The sequence below is a fragment of the Plectropomus leopardus genome, chromosome 11 (genome assembly GCF_008729295.1).
Source record: "Plectropomus leopardus isolate mb chromosome 11, YSFRI_Pleo_2.0, whole genome shotgun sequence".
Classification (NCBI taxonomy): domain Eukaryota; kingdom Metazoa; phylum Chordata; class Actinopteri; order Perciformes; family Serranidae; genus Plectropomus; species Plectropomus leopardus.
The window spans coordinates 26,716,440-26,730,543 of NC_056473.1; the positions used below are offsets into that span (position 1 = coordinate 26,716,440).

The 14,104-nt window shown below is 37.0% G+C and overlaps 1 protein-coding gene across 1 annotated transcript in view; it reads left to right on the forward strand.

Moving 5' to 3' along the window:
• Nucleotides 1-1,068: 1,068 nt before the first annotated feature.
• The window catches only part of shank3a (SH3 and multiple ankyrin repeat domains 3a), a 221,936-nt gene continuing 208,900 nt past the window's right edge, over nt 1,069-14,104 (forward strand). The window contains exon 1 of the mRNA XM_042496156.1: nt 1,069-1,171. The gene's annotated coding sequence lies outside the window, so the exon portion shown is untranslated. The remainder of the gene's footprint in view (nt 1,172-14,104) is intronic.

The following is a 14,104-nucleotide window of genomic DNA, read 5'->3' on the forward strand; positions in this document are numbered from 1 at the left end:
TACTTCTTACAATTATTATGTGACCTAATGATGGTGGTCCTATGCTACATATGTACTGAGAATGAATCAAGGTTGTCCAGTCAAATTCCTTGTATGTATAAATGGCATATGTATATGTATATATATATATATATATATATATATATATAGTGACTAGTTCTTATTGCACTTCACTGTAATTGTAATATACATCAATAACATGTAGAATAAAAAATGATCTTCAGAAAAATTGTATTCGAAGATTTTAATTTAGAAATAATATTTGAGATGGTTAAATCATGGCTGGCCGCCATACTAAATGAATGTGTGGGAATGTGTGGTTTCTCAGGTTTTTACATGTCAAAGTGAGAGAAGAGAAAATCCAAAGATTACATCACATTATAGTATGGAAAATATAGGCTAGGTAACAAAGGCACATTAAATATTAATATGCTTTTCTATGGAGTGCGGCAGGAATAATGTCTTTTGTTGGCCAACGCAGGAGTTAGAGCCAGTGGGATTTTTCTATTGGATTTCAGAAAATAAGTTCAGTGGCGAACAAATATTTATGATACGTATACATTTTGTTCAGCAAGATAATCTAATATTATCACCACTTTAATTACTACAGTCGCTACAGTCGCATGACTTAACATCATCACCAGAACAAGACTGTAAAGCCGTATGTGATGCGATGAGGTGCTGTAGTCTTATTAAGCCACTTTTCAGCAATTGCCTTTTTTGAGACACATAAAAGCTTCAAAACTCACAAGCGGGGTATTAACTGATGTATTTTATGTCGTAAAGCAAAACATGAATTTCCCCAAACTTGTGTGAACCACATACCTTATTTCAGGCATCTAACCAAAAACCCATTAAAAAAAACATTGACTTTAAGACAAGGGTACTGGGAGTGCAAAAATACTAACTTGTTTTTGTGTTTTAAGATTAATTGCTACATCACTCTATTAGTAGTAGTTTTAAATTTACATGTAAAGACTTGCTAAATTTAATGACAACTATTTTTGACCACCCACTTTTGTTCACATGGTATAGGTTCAAGGTTTCTCCAGAGGTCTTCATCGCTTTCAGCTCAAGATACAACTGTATGCAAACCAGCGGCAGACATCATGAAACCTGTTCGTCCAAATCTCTCAAGTCCATTAGAGTTGAAGCCTACTCTTCCAAACCAGTGAGTATATTCATCAATTTTCAGTTCCTATTATATCTTTATTTTCATCAACTCTCACTCAGCATTTGCCAAATATTAGCTTTATTGATGATTGATGATTTTGTATACACATTCTGTTAAATCATGTAAATAGTTATCAGAGGTTAAAACTCTGGACTATTATGGTTGGCCCTTTTGCCACAAGTCATCAGTTTATGCTTTTTGTTGGTCATGTTTTTTTCCTGGTGTTGCCATATAAAGTAAAGATATGTTAATGTTAGATATCGATAAATTGCGTATAGGTCACTGTTGAGTTTCAAGACAAAAATATGTGCTAGGAGGAAATTTGATGGCACTGTCAATCACTATAACAAAACAATACCTAACACTGAATACCAAACAATTATAGATTGTATAGAAAAGTGGACATAGCCACCATGATGTCACCCACTGGTTTATGGAATCCCATTTTGAAACCTCAAGTTTGGCATCTTCGCGTTCGCCATCTTGTTTTTTTTGGGGGCCAAAAGTGACCATATTTGGACAAGAGGGCAGCGCTGACTCATAGACTGTGTTGACACCTTGCAGACAACAACCCTGTCCTTAATTATCCATAACCTACCAAACTGAATCATGATGCACATTTTGGTGCCTCATTTCAGTGCCACTTTTTGTGCACAGTGAGTGTGCAGAGAAAGAGAGAGCATTTGTCTGCTGGTGTGTGCCGGTGATGGTGACAGTGAGGCTGCAGTGATTGGAGTAGAGAGTATGAAGTCAAAAACAACAGTGCTGTGTGTGACCAGTTTGGGCTGTTTGTCAGTGAATAAATGCTAGGATTCCTCAAAACCCAAGACACGCTCCCGTGTCATTTCTGCCACCTTGTTATTATAGCGTAGTGGGTTAGTGCCAAACTTAACAAGCCAAGTTAGCCTCACATGAGAAACTGACCAGGCTCCCTCAAGGTGAATTAGCTATTCTCACTAGAGGCACTCCTTGTAAGAGAGACATGTCTGGCTGTCTCTCCTGAGTTAAGGGAGGCAATAATTGATCCTAACTCAAAAATGTATTTTGCTGTCAGCCTTAACACATTTATTGTAATGCAATTAAGGTCGGTAATTAATGCAGCCATTTTTTTAAATCGTGTTAATCACTGGCTGATCCTCGTCTTTAAGAGGCTGTACCAGACTGAGTTTTAAAGCTGGAGTGTTGATACTGGTATCATATGAAACTAGAGGACTTAAGAGAGAAGAATGGTTCAGTTTAGACTGAATTTTTTTGCGATTGAAAAATTACATAGCCAACACACAGAGGTCTCTTGACCTCAAGATATCTCAATGAAAATGGGTGCTATGGGTACCTGTGAGTCTCCCCTTTACAGACATGCCCACTTTATGATAGTGCCATGTATATTTTTTTTCTGTCATTTGATTCAGTCTGGTAAGAAGTGCTTCACCTTGTTAATATGGACTTCAACATTTTTTTGTAATGCAAAATAATAGAATATAATAACGATTAACGATTAACGATTGAAATTCCTGCAATTAATCATGGTTAAAAAATAATGGTTTGACAGCCTTAGTTACTATTACTGTAACTATTATTTAGTATATAATCTTTGATAATATTTTGTATTAATTCATATTTATATATTCAAGTGAACTGAATTGTTAAGAGCATATGTACTCAATTTCAAGTTTAAATTGGCCTGTGCAACAAAAAAGCAATTCTTTCATGTTTTTGACCATTGTTTGTGCTTTATTTTGAAAAAGTATTGGTTCAGGCACCGTTTAGACATGAGACCGTTTTTTAAATTATCCTTGTGGCACTGCTATTGGAAAAAACCCAACCGATATATACCCAACCCCAAACTGCAGACCAAAACTGTTTTTTGTACCAAGCTACCAACATTTTTATTTCTGCTGTAAAGTTTGGTATTTTCACTTTGGGGTCTATGGAGATTTATTAACTTTTCGAGCCAGCATCTTTTATGGATTGCATTTTTTTTTTGGCACTTGACTTCATTTTTTAGCCTGGAAGGTTGCCGCTTGATAGAGACACATAATCACAACACTATAGCAGAATATACCCTTGTGTCACCCTATATGTCATGGTTCTCAGATGTTATGTTCTGTGCCATCTTTTGAGTTGGCCCAACCTTGATAGTAGTGAGGTACAATGTTGGCAGGTAGTCTTTCCATCTATGTCTTATTAAATGGCTCAGTGCTGGGCTCTGTGTTTTCTGAGCTCTCCTCTGTGTTTGATATCTAATTTGGCATTCCCTCTGTGCGCAGCCCTCGTTATCGTATTCCTATGGAGTGCACTGGCATTTGACATACAGGCACCAAAGATTCTGGCAGCATTGCAGATCAACTGCCTCTCAAAGCAGTACTCTCTCTGTGTCTCCCTGTGTCTCTTCCTCTCATCCTATCATGTCTCTATCATAGACCTCAAGCAGGTGATGGACCTTAGGGATCGCTGACTGTCACTTGGTTCAGCATTAATGTGATTTGAATCAGGTCACCGTGTGTCTGCGGTGAGAGGAGGGTGTGAGAGGAGGCGTGAATGCGGCAGGTAAAAGGAGAGAGTTTTGACATTTGAGGGTTTTTTTTTCATTTGTATGAACACTTTGAACAACAGATGTCTCTGAAAAAATACTGTTTTCTGTAGAAAATGCAGCTTCTACTCACTAAAATGTACTGTATATTGTCACAGGAATTTATCATGTTCCTGCAATTGCAGCTGAAAATATACCCTTTACTGCTTATCAAGGACTTTTTTGTGTTGTGTTGTGTGCATGGGACAGAACTTTAATTTGGTGTCCATTTAACTTAATGGAAAAGGATACTTTGGGTGTAAAAGTTTGCACCAAGCTAAGACCAAAAATCTTAACTCAAGGTCAAGTCAGATTTTTATACAGCCCAAAATTTCACATTTGCCTCAAAAGGTTTTACAATTCCTACAACATACAGCTCAGTTTATCTTTAGTATGTGCATTTGAATGAGGTAAACCTTCACAAGAAATCCTAAAGCAGGGAAAAAAGTAGCATCCCTGTGATATCTGTTTTAATTATTTCCAGATCCTGTTTATTTTTTTCTGCCTTGTGCTTTCTGTTTAAAACTATCCAGATTCTGTTTCAAGGTTGTGCTGGATTCATAAAATTTCAATAATTCAATAAGGAAATATTCAAAATGTATAAATATCAACATTTGATATAACACACTTAGGGTCCAATCACATTGCGACGCTTTGCAAGAGAAGCGTCGCCAACAAAACCACTGTTTCCCTTTGGTTCAGTGCACCTGTCGGGCGCTCCTCTCTTGCTGCTGCACAACACATTTTTTGTGGCAGTTTTTGGGCATGCATAAAAGTTAAAATATTTTCACGTTTTCCTCTCAAGGCATAGAGCTGCACCGCTCGTCATTTGGGCACGCGCATGCAGCCCCGCTGCACAGGAGCGTTTGTGCCTGGTGCAATGCGTATTGGTAAGATCAGCCCGTTAAATGGCCTCATCCACATTAATGCATGGTCCAACAATGTTGTTTCTTGTTAAGTTGTTTTTCCAGTAATTCAACATAAAAAAGTAATTTTGCTTACAATTTAATGGGATTTATTAATTCAAAATGGACTGAGGTAAAGTGTTTTTGCTTCCTGTGACTATAATCCAATTAATCTTATTTTCCAATGTATTTACACTGTAAACACCTAGTTTTAAAATGCAGGCAGAGTCATATGCAGGGTTTCCCCCAGTGTATAATAGGTCTGGCGGGCTGCTATGCCTGACCTGACCCCCTGCCGGGCCAAGCATTTTTTTTTTCCTTTTTTCTTTTTAAGAGCTTTATAGAGTCCGGGCACAGTGGGGCGGTTGGGGACAGGGACCATATATATGTTGAAAGCTCAACGGCCACATCATTTGGTCAATGTAAATACAGCTCATCTGAGATCAGTTTTCTTTTTCAACACCTGAAGGCTACGCCTCAAACCACTCCCAAGTATCACATGCTAGCGCTGCCTATGTTTCAACCTTATCAATTGCCACACGTAACGGTAGGCCTACAAGTCAAGGAGGAAAAGTCAAGAAGATTTTTTCGTTAGAAGAAATTACCAGACGTAATCAGTCAACTTGATGCAGGTCACTATGAAAACACCTCTTCTAAATTCTCAGTTCCACAACTTCATCCGTGGGTTGGTTTTCTATAGGGCCCTGCCATCTATTGCTGGCCAATGCTGGGCCCCCGTTAAAAAAAAAAAAAGACACTTCGCATTCACATTTTCACTTTACTTTTCCGTAAAGTTGTTGTCAAGACCACCAAAGCTGAGACCCAGTCATGACCAAAATCACAGTCTGACACAAAACCAAGACTTTGAGGGGTTCATGACCAAGACTCAGGCAGGGCAAGACTGAGTCACATTCAAGACCAGACCATTGTGTGCGCCACACTTCATCTCACACTTACAATAAAATGTGGAACATACAAAATATAGACACTAAAATTGATCTTGAATATCCACATTCCCATAAAAACACCTACAGAAAACAAATTAAGATTCATTTATGGGAATTTCTCCTTTGTCTTCTATGAGCAAACAAATAACAATAAACTCTAAGAAGATAAAAATCAAGTTATACAACACACATTTTTTGTTGCACAGGCAATTTAGTGATATTCCCACAGTTGCGGTTTTGACTGGTCTTGAACTAAAATTTGGAGTCCTTTTTGTCTGAGACCAAGACAAGACATAGTACAAATGCAAGATGGAGACCTTCAAAAAGTGCTACAACTCTGGTCTGAGATCCCCTCAGTCTGATCCTTTTTGAGCTTTTCCTCGTCTGAGCAGTTAACCCATTTTTAGTTAGACTGGTCAAGTTTGACTTTCTGTAGGAGAGATGTCCCCACTCATTGGTCATTGTTGTTTAAGACCAGCAAAAATAAAAACCACTGAGTCATAGTTGTGATGAATTACTTTGCAATTTAAAGCCATAAGTTGTAAGTTATATATGTCGAGAAATAAGAGAACTCTAAAAATGAGCTGCTGTTGTGGTTTTCCTGCATAAATCATCCAATTAAATTGTTCAAATTGCCTCCAAAACAAGCCATATCAATTTATTTTCCTTTGGTTGCATGAACACACTAAATTGTCTCTCAGTAGGGATGGAGTTAGTAAATCAACAGTAGTAGCTATTGAGGTGTTATTTATAGCTTGTGGCATGTGTTGAGATGAGGCCAGATGGACAGCCGTGATCCTATTACCTCTGTTACTTGTCACTGTTGTGTGTCTGCCTCTAGATCCTGCATTCCCCCAGTAGACAGTACACATGGACAGGTTTGGTTCTTCTGTTCATTAACTCTGGGCAGACCTCTGGGTTCTCTGCCTATCCATTCAGAGAGAAGGACTGACCACAGTTCATGGTATGTGTCTCTAAAGAAGGATTTTGTAGATCTTTGGTGTTGTGATTAGAGGCTTGCATCACTGCATTGTATTTTGTGCCGTGTTGGTTTGTTAATGTAAAGTGATGAATGTTTGCTCTCACAGAAAGGCATGTACACTTGTAGGGATGTGGGGAAAAAAATTTATTCTTGAAGCATTGTGATTCTCTCTTAAGAGATCATGTCTGGATGCAGAAAAGCCATTAATCCAAAATGTAAAACCCAATTCTCGACAATATAATTGCCTGTAACAATTTTGTAAGACTGGCTTGTATGTTTGCTGAAGCAATGGGATGGTGAAATGTAACATGTAAATGTGCATCTTGTTTACCTTCTACTAGTATTGTAAAAGATTATGGAGGTATATGTATCTGCGTATTTTAATTATTCAAGATTCTATTTGGCCCCAATGAAATTTCCCTTGGATATAAAGACTGCCTCATAAAAATACATACATAGTGCAGAAACAGACGTAAAGTGCAAAGACGTAAAGACATAAAGTGCATTTAAACACATGAAACACAACAACCTTGTTTAGTGTGCCCCTTGCCCTTATTTCCTGAATTTGGGGGATTCACAAATAGAGGGATGAAAGAGCTTTTAAATCTGTTGAGGTATTTCCTCCTGTATTTATTTGCAACCATATAAAGCATTTTCAAAGAGCATTTGGAAGGGGGGATTCTCCTTTTACCCCTATCACTTTGACTGCTGTGCGGACCAGTTTTTTTATTTATGCTTTTGACTTAAGTGATATATTACGAAACCACGCTGGAATGTTATATACTCTATCACAGCATGATAGAAAAACATCAATACCCTCTGACCAACCCCAAACACCTTGATTCTGCGCACAAATTAAAGTCGCTGATTGATCGTAGAGCATACACAATTCACATGGTCATTCAGACAGATCATGGTTGATATGTACACACCAGTATTTGTAAGAATACAGGCAACACCCCAGACTAAAGCCTGAATAAATATGATTCAGCTCTGACAAAAACTCAAGCATAATTTTTTGGTCTAAACATGTGCTTGCGTAATATTCAGGATTTGCATGAATGTCATATCTCCCCTCCTGCAATTAAAAATGGCACAGAAAGAAGTGTCTAAAGATTAATGATGATGAAAGACGAAAACACACAATTGTTGTTAAACTGTTTAAGTGGCTGTCTCAAAAATGGCACTGATTGTCATGAGGATGCTTCACATTTGAGACATTGTTATTATGTCCCTGTTAAATATGCATGATTAATTCATTTTCATTTTTACCAAAGTCTGTTTCATGTTGCTTATCTATTTTTTTGGTGAGATAGAGGATACAAGATGTGAACATCATATTTTGTTTCCTTTATTGGAATGTGCTCTGGGTAGGAAAAAGGGAAATGAGCAATATGTAAAAAAAAAACAAAAAACAAAGAAAACATTTTGTGACAGTTTTTATATAATTCTGACTTTATTTTCTCTCTCTCTCTACTTGCTCACAAGTAAATGCATTCATGCATTTCATTCATGCATTCATTAACATGATTAACCTGATTATATATAGTATCTTTCTATTTGAACATTTGTCAGGATTCTGAATTTAGTGTAGTTGTCCGTTTTCCTTTCAGTTTATTCTTAGATCACTTCTGAGACCGATTTATGTTCATGCATACATACACACACCCGCGCACACACGGGAGTAATGAGAGATGAAACATCAGATTTCAGTCAATACCCCAAAAAATTAGGCACTTTTTTATCATGCAGTTCATAGTATGTTATCCATAATACCTAGAAAAAAACAAACTTTGCAAGACGATTAAAGTGTCACTTACAGTTTTCAGTTTGTGGAGTTGTGATGATATTTGACTCTTTCGACATCTTACTTACATATCTGTAAGCCTGTCACAGGTGGTCAAAATGTCGTAGCCCCAAAGTTATTGGTTATCCAAAGAAAAACTAATAAATAATGTTGATGCATAATGAATAATGTTGGATTAATATTTTTTAATTTATTGGATTTTTGGGGTAATGGTTCTACTGATTTTGATATCGATTACCATGGCAACAGTCAAAACTTTGAAGCTTTGAAAGATTCAGGACAGCCCTACAAAACAAACAGACATACATACATATATACAGTATATATATATATATATATATATATATATACACACACACACACACACACACACACATACATACATACATACATACATACATACATACATACATACAGAGTCACATATACATGTATACATGCTTACTCATTGGCATTGGCAGCATTGGCATTGACCCAGTGATGCTGAATTAGAGTTGATTTCCAACATAATTCTCTTGCATCTTCACTCATTTTTGGCACATTTTGCAGCCTAGGCACCGAAGTTGAGGTGGTAGTGGAGCCTAAATTGTTTCAGTACCTTCGGGAGGATGTGATTGCCAAACATCACTAGCATTTTTCTTTGTAGAAATGTAATGAGTGGCATGGCTGCATTAGTGAGGTAAAGAGAAGCAAGTGCTTTGTGTTTATGTCTAAGTCTGCTTGCTCTGTCTTTAACAACAAGTTGCTGTTTGTCACTTTGATCATGAAAGTTCATATCAGCAGACATACATTTAATAGACATCCGTAACGGCAAAAATTCAGCAATGGTGAAATGCTGCTACGGAATGTCTTTAGGGGCAATTTTAAGCATACTGCTTGCCAAGATGTGTTCAAAATTAGCATGCAAAATGCCAGTGTCTTGGCTGATTAATTTGTATTTCAAAGGGAAGTTTGCATCTTGACCGACTGCTTTTGATTCATTGAAGAGAGTACAATCCTTGTTAGTCAGGTTTTCTAGCTAAGCATATTTTTGACCTTTTTGCAATAGATGAAAAGGCATATGTTTGACCTTTATTTAGTAATTGACAGCCCTGTGCCGGAAAATTCAGTGTTGGCTTTATGGAGATCAGATGTAAAAGTGGAATATATGCTTGTTGATGAGGTGCTTTACCTGAGGCAACACCACTTATCCCCTCTCGCGGCAGATAAAATGATGAAAATGAGGTGTGATGGGTCATTAACACTGCTGAATATCACTCAGACCTGGAGAATGAAGATGCATTTTTCTGACTAAAGGCACACTTAGAGTGCATTGCACTGTCATGGTAAATAAAAATGCACGCACATGTAACTGTATATATATATATATATATATATATATATATATATATAAGTAACTTTCACACAACTTGTAATTGAGTGTTTTAAATGTTATGAATTTAATTCACCGTGAGTGCCTGTCTATCAGTTCTGTGGAAATGAACAAGTATGCTTAACCACAGTTATGTCATCGCACATCCATGGTAGTAACGTGGCTTTTAAGAATTGCTGTAATTGATATTTGACAATTAATTATATTTCCATCTCAGTTATGTTGGCTGTGTTTTTAAAGTGCATTTTAAATAGGCTATGCTTTTAATATGCTTTCAGATATTCACAGTTGTTAACATCAATTCTTTTAAAAAGTAGAAAATCAGAATTTCTTAAACTCTTCCAATTCTAGCAAACATTGAAATGTTTTAGCAAAATGTGTTTTGATTCATATTCATCAAAATCATAAAATACTTGACTTGGAATTCTGCATTTTAAGCAAAGAAAGGGCATTTGTTGAAACACATCAGCATTTACTATGACAGCCTTTGCCCCAGGGCATCGGCCAGGACATTGCCATCTTCATCAGACCCACCATCAGCGCCCTCAGTGTTATTCGGCGTCCTACCATCGGCTGACATTTACATTTAATAATTATGCAAAGTCACTTCAGGTGCTGGATGCAGAGAGTGAGGAGATTAGGGCGAGGAGATAGCAAGTACAAGGGCAGATAAGATATAATGTAATTTACAGTAAAAGGCCTATATAGGCACAGAGTGGAGAGCAACAAAAAGAGAGGAAGGCTAATAGTTGTTAAGTATTTTAATGGACTGTTAACCAGTTATTTCCTCAGTTGGTTTTACAGGCTTAGGTTCAAATTAAGAATGAGATAAATTGATAAATACCCATCTAGAATTAGGGTTTAAATGTTTGTTTGCACAATTATCTCTCTCTCCTCTAACGCCTGCTTGACTTTTATCATTTGTCTTAGTCACTATCTTCTAAAACATGCAAATTAAATCATAATTATGCAGACATCTTAGAAAGTAGTATGGAAGGGCTGCTTTCCGTCTTGCCTGGTTTGCCATTTCTCTGAGACCTCTGCTTAAGAGTCTGGCTGCTTCCCCAGACTCACGGTCTCTTTTTGTGTCTGGCCAGCTGGTTTCAAAGTAATGTGCTGAGGTTTGATGTTAAAGAGCCATTTCTTTCCCCATGCTGGTGTAAAATCACCATCTGTCTCAGTGTCTGCTCTGATTTGAGTGGTCTCTCTGCCAGACCGGCATGCAGATGCAACCCTGTAAGTCCAGCAACACACCACGTTGCCTGTACAATTTTACACATACATCTATAAATACCATACTATACTATTACTTCTTATACTATGATATACTTTTCTATTATCATTTATGTTGTTTGCTCAAGACCCTCTTACACTTCAGTGTACCCAACACTTGATTTAAATATGTGAAGTAATATAATGCAAAACAAGTGCCAGTTTTTGTCACCGGCTAATATTTAATTATACTTTAAGGGTTTTTTTGTTTGTTTGGTTTTTTTTTTACAATTAATGGCCATTGGAGATATTTAACTTACCTCTGCACCTACTACTACACTGTATTTTTTGTATAGGCAGCAGGACTGCCTTAGTTACAATGTTGTGCATGAACTCACTAAAAAAGTGTGTTTATTGAACATGGTCTTACTTTTGCAGTCATTTGTTAATTTGCGGTGCCCCGCAACGATTAAAACTTAAGACGAGATAAGAGGCTTTTATGGATTAAAATCATAAACAGCTGAACTCGTTTCAAAGGAGTTTATTTCTTAAAATAATAATGTTGTATTATTAAGTGAATAGACCAATTGTTCTGACAGTGGAAGGTGAGGGAATGCAGCCTGTAGATAGAAATAATCAATCAGTGAGTTTTGGTGGGAACCTTGAACATTACCTAAAAAATTACCTTTAAATTTCTTATTTCTGATATCCAGAAAGAAATCAGAACAGTTCTGTCATCTGTTGCCACACATTGATTTTATATTTTTTTGAGCTGTACTGTTATATAGGAACACTTTTAGAATATACGTACCTTTTGTTCATTCATTGCAAAACACTTTGAGTGCAGAACATACTCTGGGCACAGACGGAGCAGTTGAACACCAGGCACATGGAAGGTGAAACTTAACCATTCGATGCAATGGCTCTGAAAATTACATTCCCTTGCCTCTACTGCAGCTGATTCTCTCATCCATCAGTCTGATCAGCTTTGACTGGATTGATTAATCAATTATCCACCCCACGACACAAACTCCTCAAACTGCTGCTTGGGAAAAAAAGATTAATGGACCCCCCAAAACATCCAAATTTAGATAGGGAAATACATGAGATTAAAAAAAAAACTATACTTGCTGACAAGTCTGCGAGTGAATGATGTTCACAAGATTTTATTTCATTTAGCAAAATGACAGAAGACATGAACTTAAACTAGTTCATATTTTTGGGACTGTGAGCAAAATTCATATTGTTAACTCTGAATGTGAAAAAGTTCATTTTAATATATGTGAACTAAACTTTAAGTTAGCTCTTGTGAATTGTGACTGTGCACACCATTGTCTTTGTTATTTTCTTTGAACTGAAATGACTCCCAGTCATGAGTTATCTCCAAAAATGAGAACTATCCCTTTAAGAAAATATTTCTCCTATCAAAGGGTTTCATATTCACATATATCGGTTTATTTATTCACTATTTTACACAAAGAGGTCATAAACACATGGACACACAGTATTTTAAATAACAATTATAAAATGCAGATAGAAGGGCCTTGCCTTGTAATTTGTTCCAACAGCAGCCTTTGAGAGAAGAGATTAGTATGATTTGCATTAGCATATTGGTAAAAGAAGAAAGAGCTACCTTTAGACTGCCAGTTAAGTGACTCAATTTCAAATGCACGCTTCTCTCTCTCTCTCTCTCTCTCTCTTTCCCTCTCTCTTTCTTTATCTCTCTCCCTCTCTGTCATCCTCTGGGCTGAATTAATGAGAGATCAGTGAAAGGATGTTTACAAGATTAACAAATGCCTCAATACTTAGACTGTGTATATGAGTGTCAGCTGGGGTCTGTGTTGTCCCAAAGGGGCTGTGAGGATTACACCAGCATACAATTTACCAGATGTATTAGTTTTCATCACAGCCCTGCATAGCACTGAACTGATCTGAAACCATTATACATAAACAATCAGAAATGACTTGTTTGTTATGTAATGGAATAACTGGTATAATTGTCAATAAATAACATAGAGGACATGAAGTATCTGTCCGTCCTTTGTTTGTACTGTCTGGCCAACCTGAAATTTATTAATGTTCTTTGCTCATGGGAAGCTTACTATCATAAAGTTATGTATTTCTTTTAAAACCACACTGTAATCACATTACCGGGCAAATATGGCCAGTTTTTTTTTTTAAATGCTGCTTGATTGATTTTTCTGTTGCTTTATTTTTCCTGTTTCTCATCACTGATCCTCTTCTCGCTCTTGCTCTCCCTCTTTCTCTCTGTCTATCTCTCCCTCTAAGCCTTTGTAGGCTTAGAAGTGATTCCACTAAAGAACATTTTTATACAAAATCTGCCACCTCAATCTGGGACTGTTCCCTGTATGTAAATATGAGTTGGCATTGTTGAGGATATTTTATTCTCTCTTTTCTGGCTTTTATGTATCACAATTAGGCTAATTCATATCCAGGATAATGCCCACAAAACCAGGAGAATGAAAATGCAAGTAATATGTTGGTATCAAGCAAGTTTCAGCAAGAAACAGATCTTGACTATCTTTCCAGAACATTTCCTGCTCCTGCTGCATTCGGCTGAGCAGAGTGATAAGCTAGAGTCTGGTCTCCTTTGTGAGTGACTGTAAAGGGTCTGATCATGAAGCTACAGTACAGCTACAATAAGTTTTGTAATTTAAGGGCTGTATGCACATACCCATACAAAAAATATTAAACACACACTCACACAACAGCAAATATACCCTCAAGTTTAAAAGAGCGACAGGTAATTACCATGGGCTAAGGGTATTGACATCACCAAGGGAGAGATGAGAGGAGATGCTTTACTGAATTATTCCTGCTAATTACTCTCTCCCATGCACCTATGGGAGCTGTGTGTACAGTAGAGGTGTAGGTTGGGTTACATGTACATGTGTATTTGAGTGTAAAAATGTGAATTTGTGTACATGTGAGATATGCCTGTGTTTTTTGCCCCCCATTGCCAAGGGAAAGACGTAGTAACTGTCTGCTATTGCAGCCTCTGAGAATGCCTGTCTGCCAGAAACATGCAGAGAGGCGTTTTCAAAAGCTTTTAGCAAGCTGAAGGCAAATTTTCCCTGGACAGCGACAGTAAAAAAACAAACAATTTTAGCATCTT